We start from the raw sequence: 18,855 nt of genomic DNA, 5'->3' as shown, positions 1-18,855 counted from the left end.
TATCTTCAAATGAGGCAGTATTAAAAGTCAATATGATTTTATATTAGGTTTCAGAATATGTGAAGATAACATCATAGAGTTTAACTCCCTGTTTTGCTTGCTATTGCATGTTTGAATGTTAGTAATTAAAATAAGTCCAGAAATACAAGCAAATAACTTTATTTTTTAATATAAATTATTGTTGTACTAAAAGACATTGTGATGCACAGAATGGAAGAACACAAAAATATTACAGAATTATTTTTCTTTGGACATTTTTTCTGTGTTATATAATTGCGGAGGCACCAGGTGAGACAAAATTACAGAAAATTCCTCTTCATTACATCATTCAGTAAGAAATTTGTCTTCGCACAGGGGAATAATTCTAATGCATTATAATAAGTTCCAATTAACCTTCAAAATAAGATTTCAATAGAATGTAAGTGTTGCATTAGCTTTGTCCTAATGGAGTTGAAAATAATCCCAGAATAGAGTAGAAATGAAGCTGTACTTCTTGCTTTCTTCTATTGTCATTAAAAGCAATCTGCCTAATTTGTAAGTATGTTTAACTGTGTTCATTCTGTTTCAGACATTTTTGAGGATATGGCCATGTATCAAAATTTTACTATGTTTTCTATTTCATCTCGGTCAGTGAGTGCAAAAAGAAAATAAAAACACTAGAGGATTATACAGGGCAGTATTCATACTGAAGTTTACTTATTGTTTACATGCATTTGGTAACAAGGTTTTCTGCTTTAGCTACAGCTCACAATTTGCATGTTATCCTCTGTAAAAAGGAAAACCGTGAAAAACAACTGTAGGTACTTCAGTCACAGATTGTTTGAAAACCATATGTTGAAACAATCCAAATCCAATACAGATTTCCACTTACAAAGAACTTCTTCATACCTGGTCTTAGACCAGCATATCCTTTTTGAAAAGCTGGCAACCAAAATCTAGTCTAGCTGATGTTGCAGGGAGTCCCAATAGCTTGGGAAATACAAAAGAAAATTATCTGGTAGTAGCTAATTTATTTTTTTTTTGAGTGCTTCTGCAGAAAATGAAGCAGCATTACAGCAACTCCACAAGAATATAACAGACACTTTATGTCTGTCTAGCAAGACTTCACAGTTGCATGGTTGCTGCATGCAAACACGTGACAAAACTACAAAGAACCGTTATTGCATGCACATCTCTCATTCCAGACACAGGTACATGAAATAAAATTGCATGTATTTAAAAGGTAGATGATAAGAGTTAAATTCTTTTGCTTCAGATGATATGCACAGCTTTTATGTAATGCCATAAAGGAATACAGGAATCCTCTCAAACAAGAGCTGTTTTAAGTATTCATCTCGAGGTATCTTTGTGATAACTATTGTGAATGCTCTGGGACTGTCAGAGATCTATAAAACGCTACACCACCAGTCTGAGAATCACTGGACTGTTCTGCTGGTGAGATTTGCTTAACTCAGATTAATGCTTATGAAGTACTTAAACTTCAGGGAGACTGGTATGAATTGTTCTGCTCTTAACACATTATTTAGCAGTGAAATGTGGGTTTTTTTAACACATTATGAACTGTCAGCAAAAGAGTTTAAATACTGGACGGAGTATTTCAAGTGAAGGACAGAATCCTCGTGGGCTGAGACTCTACATACAGCAATAACACAAAGACTGCATTCTGTAAGGAACCACTTTTGCAGGACCACTTTCTCAAGAGAAATCCTCTTCACCGATAGTCTCAATGTCTCCTTGAGAGTTAGCTTTGAAGAGTTAGCCCTCACCGGTCCTTAAATTTTCCACAGTGGCCATCAAAAAAATTTGCTCTACTTACTATGTATACATCATACTATCCTACACCATTCCTAAAGTACACAGGAATCTGTTGAGGATGAGCTGAAACATGATAACCTTTGGGTATTTCCGAAGGCACCATGATCAGCAGCAATTGCCTTGAGACTATTGCTACTTCTGGGAGCATGCTCAGACCTGGAGTGCCCTTGAGATTGGAAAAGAGGTGCAAAAAGAAGCAGATAATTTATCCATAGTATGTATTTAAATCCAGTTAAGAATGCAATGTAACTCCCTCATGTGTTTCTGCTAGAAATATACTGCCATAATGGCAGATAACCCAAGCAAGTCTAAATCTGATTAAGCTGAATCTGTAAAGCAGTTGGAAAATGGGTTTCAGCAAGAGTTGCCTAATTCTGTTTTGGGGCAAGACAACCTGGACTTTCCAGATTTTCCATCATCTAAAAGAGTTGAACTCGTTAAGTCTCACAAACTCAATGGAGGGTATGAAATTGTCTTTGCTTTGAGCAGACTTAGAGCATTTTTATGTCATTTGTAACTACAACAGTTCAAAGGTTGAACTAAATCAAAACGTTTGAAGTGTGCCTGTTGAGCATATTTAAAACACAAAATCCAAGAGAGGAAAGCATTGCTTCAGAAATTTTGGGAGCAATCAAAACATATTCAGAAATGCAGACTGCATATTAAACTAATAAGAAAGAAAGGAAAAAACAATCATCACAAAACAGATAGAAAAAGCATAAAACGGAATTCTAAAGATTTAAACAGCAATAGACCCATAGAGGGTCATTATACTTGCCTATTTACCTGGTTTACTGTGAACTAATAACTGAGACCAGGTACTGGTATTTTCTTAACTGGTAATAATGAACAAGGATTTTATTTTGCTTTGCAACGTAGAGTACAAGGCTAGAAAAAAAAAAGAAATTAGAATGGTAAACGAGTTTTGAATTTTGCTTAATGTAATAAAATCCCAACATCAACACAGCAGCTTTTCAGTGAGTTTTCCCAAGGATATCAGGATTTATGTACAATATCACAAATGAGTAGCCTGGCTGAGGCTTATGGAATGAAAAACAAAATGAAAAACATTTCTTGCCTCTTACTAGCTAAAAAAAGATTTTGTTGATAGAACAGAAACATAACCAAGAGCATCTTAAAATACCAGATGTCTTAAATGACAGTTATCTTTAAAATGTTTCAAATAATTAATTTCCTCTGCTTTGCTTTTACTTAGGCAAGTGAATGAGCAGCTTCTGAATGTTCTACTTCTGATGTCCTACTACATAAGACTATTTTCCAAAACGGGATACTAGAAAGATGAATTCATAAATGATCTTACTTACTAAACACTAGAGGATAACACATATTTCACTATGTCTTCATTTCCAGTGTGCTGAATGCACACAATTCGCAAAGAATGGAAGATCTAGAAAAAAGAGACTATAGAAATGTAGTATCTATTTGGAAGCTAAGAAGCATTAGTTTTTATTTGTGATTGCTTTTCCGTGAAAAATTCAATGTTTGAAGTACCATTACAGAATACTGCTTATTAGCCTACCAGACCACAGTTTATAATGTTATAAGTATTGCACTAATAATCAGTGCAAAAGGAAGCATAGCGCCCACTGTGAATCTGCGACTTTTTCCACATCTCTGCAAACACAGGACACATAGCTTGTAGCAAGTTAAAATCCTTGGGCTTGGCTTCTTGAGAGAAGGAGCTCTCTGTGAAACTGAATAAAATCCAGTTCTAGTCTCTTCTCCAGAGTCAAATGATTACAGTATTCTTTGAGGACTTATAAGCTCATATTTGCTGTTCTCTGCTTCTGGAGGATGCTCTCAAAAAGTGCATCCTAAGGAAGTGCACCCTGAAGGGCAAGTCCCATTAATCGTGGTAAATGTATTTTGCAACAGCAAGTACATCCACACTTCAAACAGCAGTGCAGTGTTGATATAACTGAACCAGATCTGGTACTGGAAGCAACCTAACAACATGTAGTTCTGGATTATCTAAACTAATCTGGTTTGTGGGAGATTCAGCCAAACTTATGTACCATTTCCCACAACCTGTGCCAAAATCTTGCCTATCTGTAACCAGTCACTGTACGGTGTTAAGCTACAGAAGACTGCATTTTGAAATGTGATAAGAGATATCCTAGAAGGCAGTAAAAGTTTTACCTCTCATTCTGAGACTTTCCCAACTTAGATAGTCTCCATTTGAACTGGGTACCTCAGAGGATCAGTAACAACAGAAAGTAGAGACTTTTATCTCCACTTATTCAAAACTTTATGTAAATGTTGCTATTCCCATCATGTCTGGCTGTGTTCCTCCATACAGATGCCTTTGAAAGCTGTGGCATGCCCAGTAATGTCTCACAAGTTTGAAGCAACAAGGCCGCAACTGAAGGTTTGAAAAAAATTGTAACTTCCATGAATTTTCCCCCGAAAGAACCCTGTTTCTGATGGGCCTTCACAGAACAACGATATATATGGACGGATCATCAGACAAAGGTGGATTGAGGGTGAAGCAGCTGCTCAGATAGTGAATTTTATGTTAAGGGGATTCACGAGACCAAATGACTGCTGCAAAAAGCCCATCACACAGCAACAATGACAGCTTTGCATACCAGATCAAGTCAAATGACCAAACTGTAAAGCAAACAGAAGTTTGCAGTCTGCAGATTAGTTGCGCAGGCTAACAGTTATTGCTTTAAATAAACAAACAAAAAGTTCTCCATATACACCTAAGACTGATTTCTAAGGACAAAGCTGCTTTCTTGTATTGAGTGCAGTGCATGTATTCTGTGTAGTCTTACTGGTTTGAATGAGAGCATCTGGGCAAAGACTGCCAGAACATGCCTACCCCTTGGTGAAATTCTTCTGACCAAATGATTCAGACTGAAATTTCTGACTTACTTCAGACAGTCCTGGTGGCAATTTTGCCTTCTTAATGAAGCATTCTTTTTCTACAGCAAAAGGTACTAGAATATCCATGTCCATGCACAAACCTCTAGCTTTCAATTATCCCACTCAACTCCATAAAATAAAAAGTTCTGTACAGCATTTTCAGTGACGCAATTTATGTTATAGTACAGCAATAAAAACATTCTCTACTTTTAGGCCAGAATGGTTAAAAGCTTTTTGATTAGCAAAATGGCAATAGGCATATTGATAATTCATCAGACAAAGATACTGTAAACTAGACTCTCTTCTATAAATCAACAGTGATTCAGCCAAACAAGATGCAATACTTGCAAATAAAATGTGAACAAATCACATTGGTTTCTGTCTTAAAAAAAGCCCTTTGCTGGGAAAAAAAAAAATCTTCTCCTGTTGCTTTCCTTATGCTAGCCTGTTGTTCTAAAGATGTGTTAAGAAAAACTTGAATTGAAATTAGTTCATTAAATCTTCTCACTGAGATTAGATTGGAAAATCACAGCAGCAATGAAATCTTGGATCCAAACACTTTCTTAGGACATACATGCATGCCTTGCTTGACAAAATTCCTATTTATTAGGGTATTAGGGAGAAAGCAGGTAGAATTTAGCACTATAATAGTACTGTATCCTTTCTTGGTTTCTGTTTCATAGAATAAAAACCTTTTTGATGTTTCTAAAATTTGTTACTGCCTCATTTATTCAATTCCTAAATCTGTAATCCTTGCTAAGGCGAAAGTTGGATTGAATTGACTGGGAGACTGACACAACCAACCATTAACTTCTCCTTGGCTCTGTTATTGGAAAAAATTTTTTTTCTAATTGTCACATTATTAAATCTTGGAAATAACTGTGCTCCATAACATACAACTCTAACCAGGGAACATCATCAACAAAGAGCTATGATGGCATCTAGTAATTCATAAAAACTGCAGGATGCTGTTCCCTACCCAAAAAGATAAACTTCTTTTAATACCCTGGGTTGTGCAGAAAGGAGCAGACAAGATCTCAAGGGCAATGTTTATGAATACTCAAATTATGGCAGCCCCATTGGCAGGATATCAAGTCTGAAGGACTTACTGATCGAACATTATGTGAATGAAGTATTTGATACGCTCACACAGACTTGGTATCATGTCCAAATGAGACATTACAGCCTCAGATATGCCTCATATTTTGTGAACAGAGCACGTGGAACCACCAGCTTATTACACCCAGAGTTCTGAAAGAACTTTAGATCTCACTCACTGTCAGTAGCAATCCTTAACCATTTCACTCGGTAATATTTGAACTTAGCTATTCAGAAAAGGAAACTAAGTACCATACATTGTAATTGTCTTTAAAGACTGTAAGACATCTTGCATTGACACCTTAATAACTACATCATTTAGCACTAGATCTACATGGAACAAAAAAGGACTTTCAAAGTAAATGGCCACTCTCCTTTCTAAGCAGTCTGCAGTAAATCTTACTCTTGCTTGATCCTGAGCAGAGCCACTGAGCTGTATTCCACAGAGTCACTAATGTTGCATGAGCGTAATTGAACCCAGAATACAATTTACAAGATTGCAGTCTCAGATTCTTGGGATCCTCACAGAAGAGAGTTTTGAATCACAGAAAAGAGAGGGCGGTGGTATGTTGAATCTGAAAGAGTTTTATGTATAGCACGGACAGAGGGAGATAACTGCAACTGAAGAAAACCCAAGAAAAATGGTTTCTAAATTGGCATGCTAAGAAGCACAGCAGAAAGCATGCACAGGGGAAGCAAGTTTGAATGAAATAAAAACAAGTTTGAGTTGATATACAAGGTGAATTTGTGGGGAGTTTCAAAGATGCATAATTATATGATTTAGGAAGACAGTCTAAAGAGATACAAGGGCTTTAGATAAGGAGAAGGGAAGCAATGGAAGTGTCAAGTCAGCTGGGAAAGAGTAGGTTACACTTTGTATGTTACAAGTTACAGGAATCACAGTAAGAAAGTATTAAGGCATAGGCAGAGGTGGAAGGTAAGGAAAAATATTTTGTTACATAACAACAATAAATGATAAGAAAATTTGGTACTAATTTGAATGTGAAAAGGAGTAATGAGATATGGCTTCTGTTGCTTACCATGCAGATGAGAATAAACATGATAAACGGTAACAGAATGATAAAGCAGAAGAGGAACAAAACAAACCATGGAATTCATTTTGATGCTGGAGATACCAGTAGAATAGCTACAGCGAAATGTTAGAGAACCAGCCAAAGCAAAATACAGGAGAAAAATGGTTTTTTTTTTGTTGTATAATCAAATTCTCTCACTATCAAGTGCAGTCACAAGTGTTAGTAGCTATTAAAACTCCCAACAACAACAGGAGAGATTGGAGGAGGGAAGAGAGTGATGCATTCACAACATTTACTTCTTGAGCTGTCAGACCACCACCATGACAAATGGTTTGGTTCTTTTAACAGGAAATTCTATTAAGGGTAAAGGCTAGACAAGGAGTTCCAGCAGATGAGGTTCAGAGCAGATCCTTTAGTGTTGGAAAGAAACAGTATTTTCTCAGACAACAAGGAAAACAACAAGCACAACTATCGGTCTGCTGTGGAGCTGACAGACATGCATGGTTTTGAGTAACATGCCTTTGTTCCATACATACACCAACATTATTGTACAGATGAATAAAAGAGATTAATTGTGGGTCCAGCCTCATACAGTCAGCTCAGCACAGTGAAGAACATTACAAGACGAGGTCTGCAAACCGAGGAGTTCAGTCTGGACACTGTATTTTTTTTAAAGTGGCTACATAATCCTCATTGATCCTGTCTCAGTCAACAACTGAGATGACATTTCAATCCCAGCTCCCTGAAGTTCAGAAGTTTACAGCTTTCTGATCAAAAAGATCTACCGAATGGAATTCATTGAAGTGTAAGATTATTTAACAGATAGTCAAAATAACCCCTCTGGGGAATATGAAACTAACTTTTATGCTCTGAAAAAGCTTTAGATTTTGTCTTTGTTTGATTCTTTTTCCCCTTGTACCTGGGTGACTCAAATCCACCCTTAAAAAAGAAGACAAAAATCTTTAATCCTTACCTGTGAGGTCATGGGTAGTTGGAACAAATGAAGACAAAAATGTAAGATTTAAGAAAAGTTCATAAAACTACACTAATCTTACCTTCTGTGCAGTGGAGACCATGGAACATGCTTCACTAATTCCTGTGTTCGAGTGACAGAATCACAGAACTTAGGTTGGAAGGAATCTCTGGAGGTCATCTGGTCCAAACCTCACTTCCTGAGAAGTCTAGAAAACAATATTGCAACGCTATGCCAACAGTTCAGCAGAGCTCAGCCTGAGACCTGACAGAACAGGAGGGTGCTGATCTCACTCCAACCCATGTACTCACAAGCACCAAGCCATATGTAACCAAATAATCGGTACAGTATTCATAATAGAGACACATTCCTTGTAATGACATGGTGGAGAGGGATGCCAGTTAGACAGCCCTCAGCCTGGTTTCTTTTTAGGTTGGCAACCATGTGCTACTGCTGGATATGCCTTTCTGTTGTCTCCAACAGCAAACAATCTATTCACCCTGTCCTACCTCTGTGCATCAAGAGGATTTACTCACTGACCTGTCTCCTGAAGTGGGTGTCCTGAGAAACTGCATGTAGACACATGCTATTATCTTGATGATCTCCAAATCTGTGTGCCATCAACAGCCGTACTTATAGCCCTTGTCCCATTGTTACAAGGTTCCTGTTGCAATTGTTAACAAAAGTAGAGACAGGCCTGAAGTTGCCCAGAGCCTTGTCCATTTTAGTTTTGAACGGACCCTCCAGTGATGGTGGAGGGTCCACAACTCCTCGGGGTACCTGTTTTGAAGCCTGACTCACAGTGAAGCACTCAAATCACCCTTGGCCTTTTTAACAGTTCAGGGGATAGATCCAAGGCAACCTCTCATACCATGCATATTGCAACTCCACACACGAGTCACACACAAGATGATGAGGAAGGTCTTCACAGCAACACAAGGGACAGTAAATTGAGTAGAGCACATGAGAGGTTTGACAAGCATTGACATCTGCCTGCTGTGGTCAGTACAGATCGCAGTGCTGCTCTGGAGAAACAAAGCTAGCTTAATACCCCCACAATCCCTAACTAGGAGCATACCTGCTTGGAAATGTTGGCAATTGCTGTAAGATTTGTTAAATTCTCCCTGAGTGTTTTTGACATTTTACCCCTTAGCTATATGGAATTGCCAGCTGGGCCATAGCTTGGGTTCTAGGCACCCCTAAGGGTGGCGTTCACCTCTCTGCCTCTAACAGGAGGCTGGCCATTAAGGGAGTGTTTTAGCAAAGGCACTTAACACTATTCCCTTATGCCTGTCTTCATCCATGGGCTTCCATTCATTATACATTCCCAGCACTATGAACGAATATTAAAAGAAACATAAACAAGACTGACTGTTGATTACTTTGATCTGAATTATGCATGAACCGCACTATTAAATAAAGATAAATTTTATATGTATATATTTTTACATGAATGGTCACATTTTCAGATAATTTTGTTCTTAATATATTACTTTTTTGATGATTCTGATTTTCAAAAGAAGGTCTAAAATACAGTGCCTTTTCCAGGAAGGGTTATAGAGCAGGGGGTGCGTTGGCTCACACGCTACACTTCAACGCTTCTAAATACGTTACTATATATTGGGGGAAATACAGAGATATGTGATACTTCAGGATAAAACTTGAAATTGCAATTTTCATGCTGAAAATGAGCACTACTATCTCCTCATAAAAGAAACCACATCAGGTAGAATACTGTTGCTAGCAGCAGTTGTTCAACTGAAAAAAAACCCACTTCATTTCCAAAAATGAAGAAAAGTAGCTCATTATATTTCTTTGAACAATATCAATATATTTCATTGATAAATTAATGTATTCATCTACAAGTAGCACATGTGTACAATAACATTTAGCTAGATAATTTTATCTGATGTTTCAAGAAAAATATTCTGTCGTAGCTGAGCTCTACAATCAGTAGATATTGACGGATGGAGTATGAGTAACACATGCATACAAACACAGACATTCCCACCTCAAAGGCCTTTTCAGACAGAAGACACAAGATGTCTCTATTCTAAATGCTGATTCAAGACTGAAGATTTAACAGAATTATCAGGGAGTTACTTAAATAAAACAGAACCTCACTTTAAACAATTTAAAGCTGGGACACGATGCCATTATCATAGTGCCTCGTATTAATTATTATATTTGCTCCTTCCGGCCTGTCATAATGATGAACAATAATGATTGCATAATGTGAGATATTCACCATTTAGCTAATTCACTCAGTCTAGGCAGGGGATCAAAGATGTCTTTGTACTCTTCTATTCCATACCAATGCCCCTTTCTCCTTTCAAATGTAATGAAGAGAAACTCTAAAACTGGTGTGACCTGTGCATATCTTGCCTGTCGTATTCCAGAGCTTAAAAGCCAGCTGCAGGAACACAATGGCCAACACAAACTTTTAACGTCAGTCTTTCCAGGGCAGCTGGCATTGTGGAGAGGCAAAGCAGTGCTATACCACTTCAGTTCTTTTCCTCTCAAACCTCCAGCAGACCAGGGACCATCTCTGGTGTGTCAGTGGCAATGCCATTCTTTGTTCAGAAAAATTGGGGGGAAAAAAGGTTCAATGGACATCTGGAGCTGTACGCGGGAAGTGAGCTTTGTCAGTGTCCTCGCTGGAACCAGCAAATGTAACGGAACAGATCCCCAATCTTTACCCATTTCCTATCAACATCATTCCCTGTGGTTTTCCCACTATAACTTTGCTCATCAGTGAATGTATGATGCTTGCTGTTTGCTGCCTGGCACACTGCATTTCTTTTTGCAGATGGGTGAATAACCATTCATATCTCTGACTAGAGCCTTTCTTTTGCTAGATATGCAACTGGATTTGTGTGGGGCAGCTGCTCCGTATTTGTGTGCCAGTCTGAGTGGCCCGGTATGTCGTGGTGAACAAATGACGTCATTTCTGGAGCAGGCTTCACAGGAACGGTGCCACTGCTTAGTGTTAGGAATGCTGATTAAATTGCTTTCCCAAGATTTGTTCCTTCTCTCAGAATAATATGAACTAGCAATATATGGGTTCAGTTTGATTTTTTTTTTCTACAAGTCTTTCAGACTTTGCTTATTAACTGAGCACTCCACACTCCTTCAGGGTATTCTCTGGAAAATTTGATCTAAACATTGCAGTTTGTACTGGTAGTGCAAAGCGTGTTTTTTTAACAGGCATACTGTCAGGATAGAAATTCATTCTCAACCACATGCCAGTCCAGAAATCCCACTCTTAATTCATACTTCTTCCCCAAAGACCCATTTCTTCCATCTTTCCTACTGCAAAAAATCCAAACTCAAACCAAACAAAACCCCTCAAAACCCAAGAAACAATTCCAATCCATTTTCACTAAAATATGATGCCAAATAATATTAACCTCTTCCTCTGGAATTTTCTGAGATACCTACTTGCTACACTTCTGTCAGTTTAGAACCTAAATTCTGCACAGCAAAGGCTTTATTGCGTCTTGTCCACCAAAGATATTGTGAACAAATAATAATTACAAATAATGAATCTAATCCATCAGCTATGTGCATTAATATAACACACACATGCACACTTGAATTTTAATTTTATGCGTATACAAACATCAAAGGAACTGTTGATTGAAGCTGCCTCTTGCCATTTCTCGAAATGTCCCAAGATGAATGTAACTGTTCAGACATGATGAAAAGAGCTTTGGGCCAGAGGCAATAGGATGACATTAACCTTGCTTTTCAATACAGACAGTCATCTGCCGATCATTGTAGATTTTTTGGTTTTGTTTCCCAAGAGTTATTATTTGTCATAGCACTATTTCATGCTTCTTTCTGCCCTTTATCAGTGTTTTGGTTAACACTCCTAGTGTGTGAGCAGCAGAATAAAACATAGAATCATAGAATAGTTTGGGTTGGAAGGGACCTTAAAGAATGTCATCCAGTTCCAACCCCCTGCCATGAGCAGGGACACTTTCCACTAAATCCAAGGGAGTGGATCCAGCCTGGCCTTGAACGCCTCCAGGGATGGGGCATATACAACTTCCCTGGTTAACCTGTGCCAGTGCCTCACCACCCTCATAGTGAAGGAATTTGTCCTTATGTCTAGTCTCAAACATCTTGGATAGCCCTTTGAAACACCTTTTTAAAAAAATCTGTGTTCCAATAAGGTTGGCTTTTCTGTACTCGCATAGACAAGACCATAAATGAAAAAAAAATTGTGACAACACTACGTACAAAGACACAACACAGCTATTGAAAGAGGTGCAGACTGAAGCAGTGAAGAGCAGGAAGCATCAATTATGCAGCAGGATCATTTGTTACAAGTTACTATTTTACAGTCAGTGGATAGTCACTTCTTTTTTGGACACCTGCATAGAATTATTTCCACAGCTGCTCTTCAGTGATCATATTGTGTAAATCGTTTCTCCTCCTTGAACAACAGGCAAGCAAAAGGTGACAGGGATGAACTTGTTTGTACGGTAATTTACAGCACTGTATGTAGGCAATTTCCATAGGTATATCTGTGATGTCAATTTATACCCTTGGTCTGTCTGGCAAATATAAATATACATGTGTGCATGTTTGCATAATTTAAAACATTACAGCTCTCTTGGGGGGGAAGTACTTATAAATATCTGTGCATGAATGTGCATGTGTGTGCAGACTAGAACCACAGAAAAGCTGTTACCCTCTCAAGAGACCTACAGAATTTCAAACACACATACACACGCTCTATGAGCTATCTATATACATGACAAACAGTGAGTCAAGCATCATATTAATGTTATTAAAACTGAAAATAAATTACAAGTCTGGCACAACTGACATTTCTTTTTATGAATAATTTTACTTTACTGAAGAAGAAAAATAGGCAGACAAATTAATTTTTAACAGGGAACTACGTTCAGAAGGCTGTTCAAACTTATTCACAGCCATATCTGAATAACAAAATTGCATTAAAAATAAGAGCCCCAGAAAGGTCCTTTCTGTGTGCTATTGTGACATGCCTCCCTCCTCCCTGTCCCAAAGTCAGTGAGAATTCTTATTTTAATAAGTCTACGTCAACATGCGCTACTGAAACTTTAGGTTTATACTGACTAATACACTGAAAACTATCCTCAGTCCCTAAAAGCCACCCTTCAGCATGAAGCAAATATTTTGGCCAGGTTATAATAAATTCAGAAAAAGAAGCTTTATAATGCAAATGTTGCCAGACCCATAAGCACAGCACACAACTGTGGGCTATTCAGCCTGGAGAAAAGAAGGCCCTGGGGAGAACTTATAGCGACCTTCCAGTAACTGAAGGGACTACAGGAAAGCTGCAGAGGGACTTTTTACAAAGGCATGTCATAATAGGATGAGGGGGAATGGCTATTAATTGGAGACGGGAAGATTTAGACTAGGCATATGGAAGAAATTTTTCACAGTGAGAGTGGTGAGGCACTGGCACAGGTTGCCCAGGGAAGCTGTGGCTGCCCCATCCCTGGAGGTGTTCAAGGCCAGGTTGGATGGGACCTTGAGCAGCCTGGTCTAGTGGGAAATGTCCCTGGCCATGGCAGGGGGTGGAACTGGATGATCTTTAAGGTCCCTTCCAACCCAAATCATTCAATGATTCTATGATTCTATGATCTTAGGAGATACATGAAAGAAAGGTAGGGAGACACCATTGCATTCAATGTTTCTCCATTCCAGAGTTACAAAATGCTTTGACCTGCCTGTCAGATGGTATACGTGGGAAAACCAGACAGGCAAGAGTTTCATTTATTCTTAAGAGACAGATGACACAGGATTTACTAGAAACTTAGTTCATTTGGGATTTTTGTGGGATCCATCGATACACTCTATTGTTACTTCATTTTTACATCACCTGCACACCATTAATTCTCAGCTCTGCTGTGCTCTTTATAACTCTTGTAAGAGCTGTTTCTTTATTTTCCCATTGAAGAAAGCATCCTTCAGATCCCTACTTGAGCATATGTACAAGTACATACACACTTAAATTCCATTGAAAGCTGATGTATGCTTAAGTGCATAATGCTCAAGTCCTATTGTCTCAAGAAGATATTTTATGTTCTAGGATATGATTTGGCAAAATATAACCTGTAAAATAGAGGCGTAATTCTTGAGAAAGCATCTTGGTGAGCTTCCAGGGACTTACCTTCCAGCTGCCAAGCTGGCTTACAGCTCTAGTCTCAATCTATCCATCCATCATCACCAAAATGTCCAAATGACTGATAACAAAAACAGATGATTCATGGTTCATATGTTCTCTGTTCTCTCTTTGTCCTGTGGGAGACATGGTATGTTACGTTGAAGTGAAATATTTTTCAGGCTAAGAGAAACTTACAGTATAAAAAGGGCAGTTTTTATCTTACTGGACACATAATTTGTTCCTAATTTTTAAAAGACAGAGAGAGACAAGAATGAAATTTTTCATTGTTAGCTGATCTTTAAATGAGCAGGTACCCATGTCTATCTTCTCAAGTGTAAAATGCCACCTTACGGACAATGAAGAATAACATAAGCTATACAGTCAGAAGGTGCTCTCCTTTTTGCTTTTTTTTAGATAGATCTGATGAGTAAGATCGTATTTCATTTTATTCCATTTACTTAACAAGTGTTATTCAAGGTGTTGACTTTGAACTTAATAGCACAAACATCGAGGTCTTATCTCAGAGACCTATAGGCATGATAAGACAACTCCAGGTCTGCCATGGTGATGGCAGAGAAGAAAGGAGAAATACATTAGGATATAGAAAAATGCAGAGACCAGTTCCACCTAATAACCTTCCTCAAGTATACAAACAAAATGAGTAGTTAACAAAAGAAAATAGCATTTCTCTTTAACATGTACTTTCTAGTTGCATTATTATTATATCAGATTGCTCTTGAGAAAAGTGACTATTGACTATTCACATAAGCTGGGTACCTAACTCACGCTGTGAATAATGTAGATTGAAAATTGACGGACAATTCTCCACTAATGCCTGCTAGAAGAGATCATCAAATAGCAGGGGCTGAGGACAGGGCTAATAAGTGTTTTCGCTTGTGGACTTGAAGAAAATGTGAAATAACTTCTAATAAATTGTATGGATTGCACAAAAATTTGGCAGAAAAGTAAACAATTAAGAGGACAGGATTATGTGGCAAACCAGGCTCCTTCAAACAAACGCACCTGAATACAACCGAATAGAGAGTCTGTAATTATCAAACCAGTCCTTGAGAGTGGGGAACTATCTAATGGAAACAAATAATTTGAAAAAATATAGCATCATAGAACAGAACAGTTTGGGTCAGAAGAGACTTCTAATGGTCATGTAGTCCACTTCCACCCCTCTGCCTGCAATGAGCAGGAGTGTGTAGAAATCACAGAGGACGAGTCACTGTGCATGAGATCCTAGCAACATGGATTTAGCACCATGGGACAGATGAGGAGGGAAACACAGCTGGTTTCTACCTCTAGATACCATTACCATTTGGTGACAGTCAAACTAAGATAGTTTGTGCAGCTCTGGTGTTCCTATGCTATAAAAAATACTGAATGATTGGACAGTTTATCACAGAAACAGTGAGGTCAGTCACAAAAAAATATTCATGAGCCGAATTAAACTTCAAGTGAAGGCTTTAGATAGCTCAATCTGTTTAGCTTATCTGGGGATGAGAGGCAACTTGATTACAGGAATAAAGCATCAGGTACAAAAGCACTCTTTGATTTACTGGACACAGTAAAATGTCTGTAATATACTGAAAGCAAAGCTAAATACTAGAGCATTACAAAACATCAGCTTTTCACTGAATATAGGTATTACAATACAGTTTTAGTCATACAATCGCACATCATTTTCTTCCACAGGAAGCTTCATTGATTGTGTGGGATAATCAGCAGTTATTTAGTGAATGATTGTTTTATTCTCATTGTTTAATTTGTGGCCCCACGACTCATCCACCGTACACCATTTAAACCTAACACCAAACACAGCACTGTTTCTTTCTGAGAGTTTCATTTGGCTGTCAGTTTAACAACATATGTGTGTAATTCAGTGAACTGGAAAAGATACAGTAAATTAAAAGCCCTCATCATACATGCATGCTATAGAACACTCCACCTGGACAGTGATTCAAATGCCTCTCAAAATTTCTGCTTAAGGTGTTTATAAAATTCAGTTAAATAAGCTAAATATTTCCAGCAGTGGTAAAAGCACTGGCAGGCCTCTTCAAACATATTTCAGAACTACTTTTAAAGAGTGAAATTGTTTAAAGAGTCTAAGGCCAGTATCAGCTTGAGCAGGTTTGTTTCCACCACAGAATACTACTGTGGAGATACTCCAGGACCCCCATCATGTATAAGGAGGCATGTATAAGGAGGCTTCTGCAGGTTCTTGGTAAACACCTGCAGGGTAGCTCCTCAGGGGTCAAGTCATACTTTCACATAAAGCTATTCCACAGTAGCAGCTTCAAGGTCAGACGCTTTTTCAAGCAGACTCTGATCAGGTCACTGCTTGTGAGTCACCAAGGAGGGAATATTTCCTTTCTGTTCACAGGAGTACATCTGCTGCCTGAGATTTACAGACTGGCTAACCATCTATTGTCTGAAATGGAAGTTTTCTTTCTTTGACACGAACTGCCTGCCAAAATGAGTTTGCCTGCCTAGAATACCACCTGCCCTGAAACTATTATGGAAAGGTGTAGGTTTCCTGACCAACACCTTTTAGAATCACTGAATCACAGAATTGTTTCAGTTGGAAGATCACCACCTTTAAGATCATCAAGTCCAGCCATTGATTCAGCCCTGCTAAGAGTGCCACTAGACTATGGATATTTTCCACAGATAATGCTGATGAAGCCTTGGAAGCTTGCAAAAGTGAGCCTAAAAGAAGCTTTCAGCGCCTAATTAGGCCATCTACTGCTAAGAACTGGAGCACACAGTGTAATACCTACAGATTTTCCCGGCCAGATGTCTACCAGCCTGTCCTCATCTCAGTTCCATCTCAACCTCACTCATACCAGTCCCAGGAAACTCTCTTCCATCATGGCTCTTGGCTCCAGGGCTATATTTCAATCATGGGCTGCACTCCAACCCCCATCTTATTCCTCACTGCATACCCATACACCTTCAGGTTTTTTTCAGGTTTCCTTACAGCTTTTCTCAAGCCCAGATTGTCACACCCCTTTCTGTCTGCCAGGCTGACATTCCTCCTTTTAGCTTGGGCAACTCCTAAGTGAGACAGGAAAGCTGAGAGATAAGACAGTCCATCCCTTCCTCAATTTCTGAACATGGCAGCCCCAGCAGTAGTAATCTTTATAGATGCCACTTTCAAAATGTGATACATATCTACTAAACAATTATTAACTTCAGACTTGCAGAGAACCAAAACTTTGTTACACTCTGCCTAAATCTCCTAGAAATGGCAAGCGACATCAGGCAAACCCTTGATGAATTTCAAGTCTCTGCTCAACACTTTGTAAATGCTGGAGTGTCAGCTTTTCACACTACCTGTACTAAAATTAAATTGCTGCTGTGTAATTTAAACTTTTACTGAATGTTTGCGTAGATCTTGTCTGAAGAGTTAATAAAGACTTCCATCCATTTTGAAATTTACCAAAGTTAAGTTCTCCCATCAATATCCGCTCATTTCAAAATAATTTAGCTCTAAGCCACAACCAGATCTGAAAAATTGGATTCATCTGTCTATAGTGAAAAAGATAAAATGGGAGCAGGAAAGATGGCATTTGTTGTGCCTAAACTGCTGATCTGCATTATCTCTGCAGGAAAACCAAGCTGAACAAAAACACAGACGACTGGGTTTAAAAAATTGTAGAGTTGTGGTAGGTTAAAAGCTACACATCTTGCACTTCCTTATGTGTCTTTGCTAATGAATTTAAAATCTAAGGTGCGTTTTCAGGAGGCGTGAGCTCTTTGCAGCTTACCACGGCACTCTCACATTTGCAAACGTTTTCCTTATATAAGAAAGTTACAATCATCATGTCACACTATTCTAGGGTACACAGGTGCCCATACTATATTACTGTCAGAACAGTCATTTATATTGGATAGGAAGCACTTCAGCACACAACGCATGCAAAGGCCACAGGAGACTTTCCCAAGGTTTGCTCTCCAAGGATGCCTAATACTCCTTAGCAACCTTGCTGGAAGGCACTGAAATCACAGCCTCTAGACAGCAGGTGATAAACGTCCTTGTATACTTGAAATAGCTACTGGCTACAGCAAGCACACGTGCATCTCCAGAAAAACAGAGTCATTAAACCCACAATATAGACAAACACGTTAAACTCAGACTGATTAAAGCTGGAGGAACACTGGCAAGCACAGACTCCTGCAGTGGCCTTATATCTCTGTGCAGAGTGCACAGCTTTAGAGGATGCTTTTGTGACAATTTGAGAACAGACTTGCTGTAAACATTGTCTGGACTGAGAAGCATCAGGAAGGTGTGAAACGACAGTCTAAGGGACTGTGATCTAAGTGCTAGAATAGTTTAGACCATTAGAAACCTTTATACACATCAGGTTATATTATGGGACGTATCATCCATAGCAATCCACCTTGTTCTTTCTTGGTATTGCTTCAACCACTACATTTTTTTTTTCCTCTGATAAACTTCATCAAGTGGAGTTTACAATTGTGCCACATGGAACAATTTCAGGACTGAAATGTCACTTGGCAGAGTAACCATAAATATTTTGCCTATCCTTTTAGCTTTTAGGGTAAGATCGCACTGAGTTCTGGTGTTTCTCATTCTCTGCCAGGCAGTTAAGGGAAAAGAAGTCCCCAGGTCTTTATTATACACAGCTGACCTTTTACTTGCTGCTAGGTGCATTCAATTTCAGATAGCCTGGAGTATGGTCTTGAAATGCTGTTTTCCATCCTGCTAAACTAATCTGAGGTCTCCATTTTTACACATTTAATAAACTCAAGAGTTTGCTTTTCACTGTTGCATCAAAAACAGAGGTCATTCAGAAGGTTATAACTTTTTCAACAAAACAACTGTTGTGACGCTTCTGAAAGAAGCAAAGGAC

The 18,855-nt window shown here is 38.5% G+C and overlaps 1 protein-coding gene across 2 annotated transcripts in view; it reads right to left on the bottom strand.

Annotated features, from left to right (window-relative positions):
- Window positions 1-18,855, bottom strand: part of RNF182 (ring finger protein 182) — a 37,378-nt gene that overhangs the window by 16,741 nt on the left and 1,782 nt on the right. Inside the window, exons 2-3 of one of the 2 annotated variants that reach the window (XM_054060724.1) lie at window positions 13,979-14,106; window positions 7,892-8,017 (exon numbers count right to left, since the gene is read on the bottom strand). The gene's annotated coding sequence lies outside the window, so the exon portion shown is untranslated. The remainder of the gene's footprint in view (window positions 1-7,891; window positions 8,018-13,978; window positions 14,107-18,855) is intronic. The other variant, XM_054060725.1, reaches the window with a different exon arrangement.

This window comes from Cuculus canorus, chromosome 2 (genome assembly GCF_017976375.1).
Source record: "Cuculus canorus isolate bCucCan1 chromosome 2, bCucCan1.pri, whole genome shotgun sequence".
NCBI lineage: Eukaryota > Metazoa > Chordata > Aves > Cuculiformes > Cuculidae > Cuculus > Cuculus canorus.
The sequence above is the reverse complement of the archived record's forward strand: the minus strand, read 5'-3'. Positions and strand labels throughout refer to the sequence as shown.